The sequence below is a fragment of the Brassica napus genome, chromosome C5 (assembly GCF_020379485.1).
Source record: "Brassica napus cultivar Da-Ae chromosome C5, Da-Ae, whole genome shotgun sequence".
NCBI lineage: Eukaryota > Viridiplantae > Streptophyta > Magnoliopsida > Brassicales > Brassicaceae > Brassica > Brassica napus.
In genome coordinates, this window is record NC_063448.1 from 56,388,790 (window position 1) to 56,401,152 (window position 12,363).

Below are 12,363 nucleotides of genomic sequence, written 5' to 3' on the forward strand. Positions count from 1 at the left end.
TTACGTTAAACGCTCTATATACTGAAGCTTATACTTCTTACTGTTGTTTTAAAATTTCTAACCACATTCTACATTTTATTAATGTATTTTAAACTCTCTTTCGTGGTATATGGGAATCGTTATAATTTTTTATCAATTAATTTATAAAAACATCTTATACTTCCTATATTAGTGGACTAACCATTATAAAATCGTTATTATCTAGAGAAATGGAGACAACAAAGGTTTCAAACCTCTTTGAACATCATCGTATATTAGTACAGGAGGCAAATATGCATTAAAGCAATATTTTATATTTTTTGAATTTTTCTCAAAATCTATGTGTGCCCTACGAAAATATTGAGTTTTATGTTAAACGCTCTATATACTGAAGGTTATACTTCTTACTGTTGTTTTAAAATTTCTAACCACATTCTACATTTGTATTAATGTATTGTTAAACTCTCTTTCGTGGTATATGAGAATCGTTATAATTTTTTTATCAATTAATTTAGTAAAACTTCTTATACTCCCTATATTAGTGGACTAACCATTATAAAATCGCTATTTTCTAGAGAAATGGAGACAACAAAGGTTCAAAACCTCTTTGACCATCATCATATATTAGTACAGGAGGCAACTATGCATTAAAGCAATATTGTTTATATTTTTTGAATTTTTCTCAAAATCTATGTGTTAACCCCTACGAAAATATTGAGTTTTATGTTAAACGCTCTATATACTGAAGCTTATACTTCTTACTGTTGTTTTAAAATTTCTAACCACATTTACATTTGTATTAATGTATTTAAACTCTCTTTCGTGGTATATGGAATCGTTATAATTTTTTTATCAATTAATTTAGTAAAACTTCTTATACTCCCTATATTAGTGGACTAACCATTATAAAATCGTTATTCTCTAGAGAAATGGAGACAACAAAGGTTCCAAACCTCTTTGACCATCATCATATATTAGTACAAGGGCAACTATGCATTAAAGCAATATTGTTATATTTTTTGAATTTTTCTCAAAATCTATGTGTTAACCCCCTACGAAAATATTGAGTTTTACGTTAAACACTCTATATACTGAAGGTTATACTTCTTACTGTTGTTTTAAAATTTCTAACCACATTTTACATTTGTATTAATGTATGTTAAACTCTCTTTCGTGGTATATGGGAATCGTTATAATTTTTTTATCAATTAATTTAGTAAAACATCTTATACTCCCTATATTAGTGGACTAACCATTTAAAATCGTTATTCTCTAGAGAAATGGAGACAACAAAGGTCCAAACCTCTTTGATCATCATCATATATTAGTATGGGAAAATATGCATTAAAGCAATATTGTTATATTTTTTGAATTTTTCTCAAAATCTATGTGTTAACCCCTACGAAAATATTGAGTTTTATGTTAATCGCTCTATATACTGAAGGTTATACTTCTTACTGTTGTTTTAAAATTTCTAACCATATTCTAAATTTGTATTAATGTATTTTAAACTCTCTTTCGTGGTATATGGGAATCGTTATAATTTTTTTATCAATTAATTTAGTAAAACTTCTTATACTCCCTATATTAGTGGACTAACCATTATGAAATCGTTATTCTCTAGAGAAATGGAGACAACAAAGGTTCCAAACCTCTTTGACCATCATCATATATTAGTACAGGAGGAAAATATGCATTAAATCAATATTGTTATATTTTTTGAATTTTTCTCAAAATCTATGTGTTAACCCTACGAAAATATTGAGTTTTATGTTAACGCTCTATATACTGAAGGTTATACTTCTTACTGTTGTTTTAAAATTTCTAACCATATTCTACATTTGTATTAATGTATTTTAAACTCTCTTTCGTGGTATATGGGAATCGTTATAATTTTTTTATCAATTAATTTAGTAAAACTTCTTATACTCCCTATATTAGTGGACTAACCATTATAAAATCGTTATTCTCTAGAGAAATGGAGACAACAAAGGTTCCAAACCTCTTTGACCATCATCATATATTAGTAAATGAGGAAACTATGCATTAAAGCAATATTTTATATTTTTTGAATTTTTTTCAAAATCTATGTGTTAACCCCTACGAAAATATTGAGTTTTATGTTAAACGCTCTATATACTGAAGGTTATACTTCTTCCTGTTGTTTTAAAATTTCTAACCATATTCTACATTTGAATTAATGTATTTTAAACTCTCTTTCGTGGTATATGGAATCGTTATAATTCTTTTATCAATTAATTTAGTAAAACTTCTTATACTTCCTATATTAGTGGACTAACCGTTATAAAATCGTTATTCTCTAGAGAAATGGGGACAACAAAGGTTCAAAACCTCTTTGACCATCATCACATATTATTTCAAGAGGCAACTATGCATTAAAGCAATATTTTTATATTTTTTGAATTCTTCTCAAAATCTATGTGTTAACCCCTACGAAAATATTGAGTTTTACGTTAAACGCTCTATATACTGAAGCTTATTCTTACTGTTGTTTTAAAATTGCTAACCACATTTTACATTTGTATTAATGTATGTTAAACTCTCTTTCGTGGTATATGGGAATCGTTATAATTTTTTTATCAATTAATTTAGTAAAACATCTTATACTCCCTATATTAGTGGACTAACCATTTAAAATCGTTATTCTCTAGAGAAATGGAGACAACAAAGGTTCCAAACCTCTTTGATCATCATCATATATTAGTACAGGCGGAAAATATGCATTAAAGCAATATTGTTATATTTTTGAATTTTTCTCAAAATCTATGTGTTAACCCCTACGAAAATATTGAGTTTTATGTTAATCGCTCTATATACTGAAGGTTATACTTCTTACTGTTGTTTTAAAATTTCTAACCATATTCTAAATTTGTATTAATGTATTTTAAACTCTCTTTCGTGGTATATGGGAATCGTTATAATTTTTTTATCAATTAATTTAGTAAAACTTCTTATTCTCCCTATATTAGTGGACTAACCATTATGAAATCGGTATTCTCTAGAGAAATGGAGACAACAAAGGTTCCAAACCTCTTTGACCATCATCATATATTAGTAAATGAGGAAACTATGCATTAAAGCAATATTTTTATATTTTTTGAATTTTTTTCAAAATCTATGTGTTAACCCCTACGAAAATATTGAGTTTTACGTTAAACGCTCTATATACTGAAGCTTATACTTCTTACTGTTGTTTTAAAATTTCTAACCACATTCTACATTTGTATTAATGTATTTTAAACTCTCGTTCGTGGTATATGGGAATCGTTATAATTTTTTTATCAATTAATTTAGTAAAACTTCTTATACTCCCTATATTAGTGGACTAACCATTATAAAATCGTTATTCTCTAGAGAAATGGGGACAACAAAGGTTCCAAACCTCTTTGACCATCATCATATATTAGTACAAGAGGCAACTATGCATTAAAGCAATATTGTTATATTTTTTGAATTTTTTTCAAAATCTATGTGATAACCCCTACGAAAATATTGAGTTTTACGTTAAACGCTCTATATACTGAAACTTATACTTCTTACTGTTGTTTTAAATTTTCTAACCACATTCTACATTTGTATTAATGTATGTTAAACTCTCTTTCGTGGTATATGGGAATCGTTATAATTCTTTTATCAATTAATTTAGTAAAACTTCTTATACTCCCTATATTAGTGGACTAACCATTATAAAATCGTTATTCTCTAGAGAAATGGAGACAACAAAGGTTCAAAACCTCTTTGACCATCATCATATATTAGTACAGGAGGCAACTATGCATTAAAGCAATATTGTTATATTTTTTGAATTTTTCTCAAAATCTATGTGTTAACCCCTACGAAAATATTGAGTTTTACGTTAAACGCTCTATATACTGAAGCTTATACTTCTTACTGTTGTTTTAAAATTGCTAACCACATTTACATTTGTATTAATGTATGTTAAACTCTCTTTCGTGGTATATGGGAATCGTTATAATTTTTTTATCAATTAATTTAGTAAAACTCTTATACTCCCTATATTAGTGGACTAACCATTATAAAATCGTTATTCTCTAGAGAAATGGAGACAACAAAGGTTCCAAACCTCTTTGATCATCATCATATATTAGTACAGGAGGCACTATGCATTAAAGCAATATTGTTATATTTTTTGAATTTTTTTCAAAATCTATGTGTTAACCCCTACGAAATATTGAGTTTTACGTTAAACGCTCTATATACTGAACTTATACTTTTACTGTTGTTTTAAAATTTCTAACCACATTCTACATTTGTATTAATGTATATTAAACTCTCTTTCGTGGTATATGAGAATCGTTATAATTTTTTTATCAATTAATTTAGTAAAACTTTAAAATACTCCCTATATCGATAAAATAACCACTATCGCTAATTTCTTGAAAAACGGAGACAAAGAAGTGTCCAAACCTATTTGAACATTATCATATGTTAGTGCAAGATGCAACTATTCATTAAAACAATATTGTCATATTTTTCGAAAATTTCTCAAAATTTCTCAAAATTTATGTGTTAACCCCCTACGAAAAATATTGAATTTTTCGTAAATGCTATATATACTGAAACCTATAATCTTTAGTGTTGTTTTAAAATTTCTAACCACATTGTACATTTGCATTAATGTATGCTAAACTCTATTTCATGGTACATGAGCATCGTTAATTTTTTTAAAATTAATTTAGTAAAACTTCTTATACTCCCTAAATTAGTGCACTAACCATTATAAAATCACATTCCCTAGAGAAATGGAGACAACAAAGGTTCCAAACCTCTTTGACCATCATCATATATTAGTAAATGAGGCAACAAATGCATTAAAGCAATATTGTTATATTTTTGAATTTTTCTCAAAATCTATGTGTTAACCCCTATGAAATATTGAGTTTTACGTTAAACGCTCTATATACTAAAGCTTATACTTCTTACTGTTGTTTTTAAAATTTCTAACCACATTATACATTTTAATAAATGTATTTAAACTCTCTTTCGTGGTATATGAGAATCGTTATAATTTTTTTATCAATTATTTAGTAAAAAATCTTATTCCCTATATTAGTGGACTAACCATTATAAAATCGTTATTCTCTAGAGAAATGGAGATAACAAAGGTTCCAAACCTCTTTAATCATCATCATATATTAGTACATGAGGCAAATATGCATTAAAGCAATATTGTTATATTTTTTGAATTTTCTCAAAATCTATGTGTTAACCCCTACGAAAATACTGAGTTTTATGTTAAACGCTCTATATACTGAAGGTTATACTTCTTACTGTTGTTTTAAAATTTCTAACCATATCCTACTTTTGTATTAATGTATTTTAAACTCTCTTTCGTGGTATATGGGAATCGTTATAATTTTTTTATCAATTAATTTAGTAAAACTTCTTATACTCCCTATATTAGTGGACTAACCATTATAAAATCGCTATTCTCTAGGGAAATGGGGACAACAAAGGTTCCAAACCTCTTAGACCATCATCGTATATTAGTACAAGAGGCAACTATACATTAAAGCAATATTGTTATATTTTTTGAATTTTTCTCAAAATCTATGTGTTAACCCCTACGAAAATATTGAGTTTTACGTTAAACGCTCTATATACTGAAGCTTATACTTCTTACTGTTGTTTTAAAATTTCTAACCATATTCTACATTTGTATTAATGTATTTTAAACTCTCGTTCGTGGTATATGGGAATCGTTATAATTTTTTTATCAATTAATTTAGTAAAACTTCTTATACTCCCTATATTAGTGGACTAACCATTATAAAATTGGTATTCTCTAGAGAAATGGAGAGAACAAAGGTTCCAAACCTCTTTGATCATCATCATATATTAGTACAAGAGGCAACAATGCATTAAAGCAATATTGTTATATATTTTTAATTTTTCTCAAAATCTATGTGTTAACCCCTACGAAAATATTGAGTTTTACGTTAAACACTCTATATACTGAAGCTTATACTTCTTCTTGTTGTATTAAAATTTCTAACCACATTCTACATTTTATTAATGTATTTAGAACTCTCTTTCGTGGTATATGGGAATCGTTATAATTTTTTTATCAATTAATTTAGTAAAACTTCTTATACTCCCTATATTAGTGGACTAACCATTATAAAATTGGTATTCTCTAGAGAAATGGAGAGAACAAAGGTTCCAAACCTCTTTGATCATCATCATATATTAGTACAAGAGGCAACAATGCATTAAAGCAATATTGTTATATATTTTTAATTTTTCTCAAAATCTATGTGTTAACCCCTACGAAAATATTGAGTTTTACGTTAAACACTCTATATACTGAAGCTTATACTTCTTCTGTTGTATTAAATTTCTAACCACATTCTACATTTTTATTATGTATTTTAAACTCTCTTTCGTGGTATATGAGAATCGTTATAATTTTTTTATCAATTAATTTAGTAAAACTTCTTATACTCCCTATATTAGTGGACTAACCATTATAAAATCGCTATTCTCTAGAGAAATGGGGACAACAAAGGTTCAAAACCTCTTTGACCATCATCATATATCAGTACAAGTGGCAACTATGCATTAAAGCAATATTGTTATATTTTTTGAATTTTTCTCAAAATCTATGTGTTAACCCCTACGAAAATATTGAGTTTTACGTTAAACGCTCTATATACTGAACTTATACTTTTTCTGTTGTTTTAAAATTTATAACCACATTCTAATTTGTTAATGTATGTTAAACTCTCTTCGTGGTATATGGGAATCGTTATAATTTTTTATCAATTAATTTAGTAAAACATCTTATACTCCCTATATTAGTGGACTAACCATTATAAAATCGCCATTTCTAGAGAAATGGAGACAACAAAGGTTCCAAACCTCTTTGATCATCATCATATATTAGTACAGGAGGCAACTATGCATTAAAAGCAATATTTTTATATTTTTTGAGTTTTTCTCAAATCTATGTGTTAACCCCTACGGAAATATTGAGTTTTATGTTAAACGCTCTATATACTGAAGGTTATACTTCTTAATGTTGTTTTAAAATTGCTAACCACATTTTACATTTGTATTAATGTATGTTAAACTCTCTTTCATGGTATATGGGAATCGTTATAATTTTTTATCAATTAATTTAGTAAAACTCTTATACTCCCTATTAGTGGACTAACCATTATAAAATCGTTATTCTCAGAGAAATGGAGATAACAAAGGTTCCAAACTCTTTGATCATCATATATTAGTACAAGAGGCAAATGCATTAAAGCAATATTGTTATATTTTTGAATTTTCTCAAAATCTATGTGTTAACCCATACGAAAATATTGAGTTTATTTTAAACGCTCTATATACTGAAGGTTATACTTATTACTGTTGTTTTAAAATTTCACCATATTCTACATTTTATAATGTATTTTAAACTCTCTTTTGTTGTATATGGGAATTGTTATAATTTTTTTTATCAATTAATTTAGTAAAACTTCTTATACTCCCTATATTAGTGGACTAATCGTTATGAAATCGCTATTCTCTAGAGAAATGGAGACAACAAAGGTTTAAAACTCTTTGACCATTATCATATATTAGTAAATGAGGAAACTATGCATTAAAGCAATATTTATATTTTTTCAAAATCTATGTGTTAACCCCTACGAAAATATTGAGTTTTACGTTAAACGCTCTATATACTGAAGCTTATACTTCTTACGTTGTTTTAAAATTTCTAACACATTCTACATTTTAATTAATGTATTTAAACTCTCTTTCGTGGTATATGGGAATTATAATTTTTTTATCAATTAATTTATAAAAACATCTTATAATTCCTATATTAGTGGACTAACCATTATAAAATCGTTATTCTCTAGAGAAATGGAGACAACAAAGTTTCAAACCTCTTTGAACATCATCATATATTAGTACAGGAGGCAAATATTCATTAAAGCAATATTTATATTTTTGAATTTTTCTCAAAATCTATGTGTCCTAAGAAAATATTGAGTTTTATGTTAAACGCTCTATATACTGAAGTTTACTTCTTACTTTGTTTTTTAAAATTCTAACCACATTCCATTTGTATAATATATATTTAAACTCTCTTTCGTGGTATATGAGAATCGTTATAATTTTTTTATCAATTAATTAGTAAAACTTCTTATACTCCCTATATTAGTGGACTAACCATAAAATCGCTATTTCTAGAGAAATGGAGACAACAAAGGTTCCAACCTCTTTGACCATCATCATATATTAGTACAAGAGGCAACTGCATTAAAGCAATATTGTTATATTTTTGAATTTTTCTCAAAATCTATGTGTTAAACCCTACGAAAATATTGAGGTTTACGTTAAACGCTCTATACTGAAGGTTATACTTCTTACTGTTGTTTTAAAATGCTAACCACATTTTACATTTGTATTAATGTATGTTAAACTCTCTTTCGTGGTATATGAGAATCGTTATATTTTTTTATCAATTAATTTAGTAAAACTTCTTACTCCCTATATTAGTGGATAAACCATTATAAAATAGTTTTCTCTAGAGAAATGGGGACAACAAAGGTTCATAACCTCTTTGACCATCATCATATATTAGTACAAGAGGCAATATGCATTAAAGCAATATTTTATGTTTTTTAATTTTCTCAAAATCTATGTGTTAACCATACGGAAATTGAGTTTTATGACGCTCTATATACTGAAGGTTATACTTCTTACTGTTGTTTTAAAATTGCTAACCACGTTTTACATTTGTATTAAGTATGTTAAACTCTCTTTCGTGGTCTATGGGAATCGTTATAATTTTTTTATCAATTAATTTAGAAAACTTTTATACTCCCCTATATTACTGGACTAACCATTTAAAATCGTTATTCTCTAGAGAAATGGAGATAACAAAGGTTCCAAACCTCTTTGATCATCATCATATATTAGTAAGGGGGGAAATATGCATAAATCAATATTGTTATATTTTTTGAATTTTTCTCAAAATCTATGTGTTAACCCATACGAAAATATTGAGTTTATGTAAACGCTCTATATACTGAAGTATACTTCTTACTGTTGTTTTAAAATTTCTAACCACATTCTAAATTTGTACTAATGTATTTTAAACTCTCTTCGTGGTATATGGGAATCGTTTATAATTTTTTTATCAATTAATTTAGTAAACTTCTATTACTCCCTATATTAGTGGACTAACCATTATAAATCGTTATCTCTAGAGAAATGGAGACAACAAAGGTTCCAAACCTCTTTGACCATCATCATATATTAGTAAATGAGGAAACTATGCATTAAAGCAATATTTTATATTTTTGAATTTTTCAAAATCTATGTGTTAACCCCTACGAAAATATTGAGTTTTATGTTAAACGCTCTATATACTGAAGCTTATACTTCTACTGTTGTTTTAAATTTCTAACCATATTTTACTTATTAATGTATGTTAAACTCTCTTTGTGGTATATGGGAATTGTTATATTTTTTTATCAATTAATTTAGTAAAAACTTCTTATACTATTATTAGTGGACTAACCATTATAAAATCGTTATTCTCTAGAGAAATGGAGACAACAAAGGTTCCAAACCTTTTGACCATCATCATAAATAGTACAAGAGGCAAATAGCATTAAATCATATTGTTTATTTTTTGAATTTTTCACAAAATTATGTTAACCCCTACGAAAATATTGAGTTTTATGTTAAACGCTCTATATACTGAAGGTTATACTTCTGCTGTTGTTTTAAAATTTCTAACCATATTCACATTTAATTAATGTATTTTAAACTCTCTTTGTGGTATATGGAATCGTTATATTCTTTATCAATTAATTTAGTAAAATCTTACTTCCTATATTAGTGGACTAACCGTTATAAAATCGTTATTCTTAGAAAATGGGGACAACAAAGGTTCAAACCTCTTTGACATCACACATATTATTACAAGAGGCAAATATGCATTAAGCAATATTTTTATATTTTTTGATTCTTTTCAAAATCTATGTGTTAACCCTACGAAAATATTGAGTTTTAGTTTAAACGCTCTATATACTGAAGCTATTCTTACTGTTGTTTAAAAATTGCTAACCACTTTTACATTTGTATTAATGTATGTTAAACTCTCTTTCGTGGTATATGGGAATCATTATAATTTTTTTATCAATTAATTTAGTAAAACTCTTATACTCCCTATATTAGTGGATAACCATTTTAAATCGTTATTCTCTAGAGAAATGGAGATAACAAAGGTTCCAAACCTCTTTGATCTCATCCCATATATTAGTACAGGCGGAGGGAAATATGCATTAAAGCAATATTGCTATTTTTTGAATTTTCTCAAAATCTATGTGTTAACCCTACGAAAATATTGAGTTTTATGTTAATCGCTCTATACTGAAGGTATACTTCTTATTGTGTTTAAATTTTAACCATATTCTAAATTTGTATTAATGTATTTTTAACTCTCTTCGTGGTATATGGGAATCGTTATAATTTTTTTATCAATTAATTTAGTAAAACTCTATTTCTCCCTATATTAGTGGACTAACATTATGAAATCGGTATTCTCTAGAGAAATGGAGACAACAAAGGTTCCAAACCTCTTTGACCATCATCATATATTAGTAAATGAGGAACTATGCATTAAAGCAATATTTATATTTTTTGAATTTTTTCAAAATCAAGTGTTAACCCCTAAGAAAATATTGAGTTTTACGTTAAATCTCATATACTGAAGCTTATACTTCTTACTGTTGTTTTAAAATTTCTAACCACATTCTACATTTGTATTAATGTTTTTAAACTCTCGTTCGTGGTATATGGGAATCGTTATAATTTTTTATCAATTAATTTAGTAAAACTTCTTATACTCCCTATATTAGTGGACTAACCATTTATAAATCGCTATTCTCTAGAGAAATGGGACAACAAAGGTTCCAAACCTCTTTGCCCATCATCATATATTAGTACAAGAGGCAACTATGCATTAAAGCAATATTGTTATATTTTTTGAATTTTTTTAAAATCTGTGATAAACCCTACGAAAATATTGAGTTTTACGTTAATCGCTCTATATACTGAAATTATACTTCTTACTGTTGTTTTAAATTTCTAACCACATTTACTTTTGTATTATGTATGTTAAATTCTCTTTCGTGGTATATGGGAATCGTTATAATTTTTATCAATTAATTTAGTAGAACATTCTTACTCCCTATATTAGTGGACTAACCATTGTAAAATCGCTATTCTCTAGAAAATGGGGACAACCAAGGCTCAAAACCTTTGACCATCATCATATCTAGTACAGGAAGGCAACTATGATTAAAGCAATATTGTATTTTTGAATTTTTTCAAATCTATGTGTTAACAACCCTACGAAAATATTGAGATTTACGTTAAACGCTCTAATACTGAAGCTTATACTTCTTACTGTTGTTTTAAAAACTGCTACCACATTTTACATTTGTATTAATGTATGTTTAAACTCTCTTTCGTGGTATTGGGAATCGTTATAATTTTTTATCAATTAATTTAGTAAAACATCATACTCCCTATATTAGTGGACTAATCTTATAAAATCGTTATTCTCTAGAGAAATGGAGCTAACAAAGGTTCCAAAACCTCTTTGATCATCATCATATATAGTACAGGAGGCATATGCATTAAAGCAATATGTTATATTTTTTGAATTTTTCTCCAAATCTATGTGTTAACCCTACGAAATTATTGAGTTTTACGTTAAACACTCTAATACTGAAACTTGTTATTACTTTACTGTTGTTTTAAAATTTCTTAACCACATTCTACATTTGTATTAATGATGTTAAACTCTCTTTCGTGGTATATGAGAATCGGTTATAATTTTTTTTATCAATTAATTTAGTAAAACTTTAAATACTCCCTAAATCGATTTTTAAATATAAATAACCACTATCGCTAATTCTTGAAAAAGGAGAAAAAGAAGTGTCCAACCTATTTGAACATTATCATATGTTAGTGCAAGATGCAAACTATTCATAAAGCAATATGTTTCTATTTTTCAAAATTCTCAAATTTATGTGTAAACCCTACGAAAATATTGAGTTTTTCGTAATGCTATTATTACCGAAACTCTATACTTTTGGTGTTTTAAAATTCTAACCACATGTACATTTGCATTATGTATTCTAAACTCTTTTCATGGGTATATGGGAATCGTTCAATTTTGTTTATCAATTAATTTAGTAAAACTCTTATACTCCCATATTAGAAACACTAACATTATGAAATCGCATTCCCTAGAGAAATGGAGACAACAAAGGTTCCAACCTCTTTGGACATCATCATATATTAGTAATGAGGAAACTATGCATT